The sequence below is a fragment of the Lactuca saligna genome, chromosome 9 (genome assembly GCF_052625555.1).
Source record: "Lactuca saligna cultivar CGN05327 chromosome 9, ASM5262555v1, whole genome shotgun sequence".
NCBI lineage: Eukaryota > Viridiplantae > Streptophyta > Magnoliopsida > Asterales > Asteraceae > Lactuca > Lactuca saligna.
The window spans coordinates 198,700,115-198,702,520 of NC_136425.1; positions in this window are offsets into that span (position 1 = coordinate 198,700,115).

Here is a 2,406-nt window from a genome sequence, read left to right on the forward strand (position 1 = left end):
CAACATGCCCTTGTGCATTTTCATTCCAATTAACGATCCAATGTTCGACCCAGTACTAGTTCTAGCGTTCGTTTCCATGTTCACTTGAATTACAGGGGATGAAGAAGATAACCCAACCACCGTGTTCTTAGAAGAATTGAATCCCATAACCATATCTGAAGTTACTTGGAGCAACACGAATCCTTTTTCTTCTTCCATTTTTTTCTGTTCGGCAATCACCTTATCAAACGCATCCAATTTAGCTTTAATAAATTGAGGATCGATATTTTCTTTTCCATAATTTGATTTGATTACATCACGTATTCCAGCTCGAAGAACTGCTTTAGACCCATCAGCTATTGATTTCGAGCTCAAATACGTCTTCTCCTCCTTTAACCGATTAGCTTTAGCTTCCATTTTTTCTTTTGATCTTAATGGTTTAATCACTGAATAAGGAGAGAATTCCTTATGTACAGCTCTTCTTCCTCTTCGTTTTGCTCCAATATCAGCTTCCAATTCATCTTCATACAATTTTTTATTAACCGGATCAGGAGGATCCGTATAATTCATGCCAAACATATTGCCAATTTTCCCGAACATCCGATCACCAATCGTATAAACAATTGGAATTCGTTCTAGAGTAAATTCAATCAACGATGATGAAATTCCGGGTTTAGGGTTTAGGGTTTAGGGTTTAGGGTTTAGGGTTTAGGGTTTAGGGTTTTAGGGTTTAGGGTTTAGGGTTTAGGGTTTAGTGTTTTGGGTTTAGGGTTTAGGGTTTTAGGTTTAGGGTTTAGGGTTTAGGGTTTAGGGTTTAGGGTTTAGGGTTTAGGGTTTAGGGTTTAGGGTTTAGGGTTTAGGGTTTAGGGTTTAGGGTTTTAGGGTTTAGGGTTTAGGGTTTAGGGTTTAGGGTTTTTTTTTTTTTTGGGAAAGAAGCCGAAGCCCCGGCAAAGATTTTATAAATTCGAAAAAAAAGAAACAAGAGTTATGTCATTTTTGGACAAACCCCAAAAATGACCAAAATCCAAATATCTCTAAGATACCAAAACCAAATGCTAACCCTAGCAACAATATAAACAAAGAAAGTACAAATTATTCTATTCCAACTCCACAACCCGGAGTGGTCATCAAAATTACGCTCGCACTCGAAATGGACACGCCATCTTTTCTTCCAATCTTCAAAAACTCCATCTCTATACATGCTCCTCATCCAAGTGTCAAGAATATCGCTAGTCCTATGAACATCAATATCCCAAGAATTCCATATAAAATGCACATAGTTTCCTCCTTCCCATTGTCAAAGGACTCCATAATAGCAATCTTCTTTCTCCTCTCCACCCTTGTATCTTTATTATCTTTTATGTACCTCAAAAGTATGTTGCTATAAAAAGCCAAAATATCATCATCTCTATTATCTCTATTCACAATCTTCCAATTCTTGCTCTCTTTAACCGACCTTCTTGGATTATATCGCTTTTCCATCATTCCATTCCAATTGTCATCATCACCCATCATTATCCACAATCTTTTAACATAAATCCCATCTATTGATTTTTTATGGATAAAATCATAAAACCCACCCACTAAATTACTTGGAATTGAACCAAGATTTTTGAACTTTTTACGGAAAAAGTTAGAAAACCAAACTATAATTTCCGGATTTGAACCGGATAAATTCATCCTTTTTTGGAAAAAAGGGGCCAACCACATGACTAAACTACTTGGAATTGAACCAAGATTTAAGTTCTTTTTATGGAAAAAGAAGAAAAACCAACCAACTAAATAGTCCGGAATTGAACCGGTAAAAAACATCCATTTTTGGAAAAACGGGGCAAACCACATGACTATACTACTTGGACTTGAACCAAGATTTAGATTCTTTTTATGGAAAAAGAGGGAAAACCTTCCAATTAAAGTTTCCGGATTTGAACCGGACAAAAAGTGACATTTTGTTACCCAAAAAATGCCAAAAAAATGGTGGTACAGTCTAAGGATGACGTACCCAAGCCTGGTTATTGAGGTTTAGGGTTTAGGGTTTAGGGTTTAGGGTTTAGGGTTTTTTTTTTGGATAAAAGGGGGAAGACCCCTTGGCAAATTTTATTGAAAAGAAAAAACAATACAAGGAAAGAGGGCAACCGCCCAAAAAACCTAACTACACAACTAACAACTAACTACAAAACCCTAAACTAAATTAAAGCAACTAACCCTAGCTAAACAAACCAACCGATCCACTTCCATGTCCAACTCCAATACAAGGAGTGAAACCAAACATAACTTTCAAAGAGATACACAATACTATCAAAACCAAAAAACTTCCAATTCACAAAATCTTCAAAATCTTCAATCTTCATAAAGCTTCCAATCTTCCACCAATTCAAAACCCAAAATATGGCCTCATACTCAAACAAATAGTCCAAGGTTTGAATA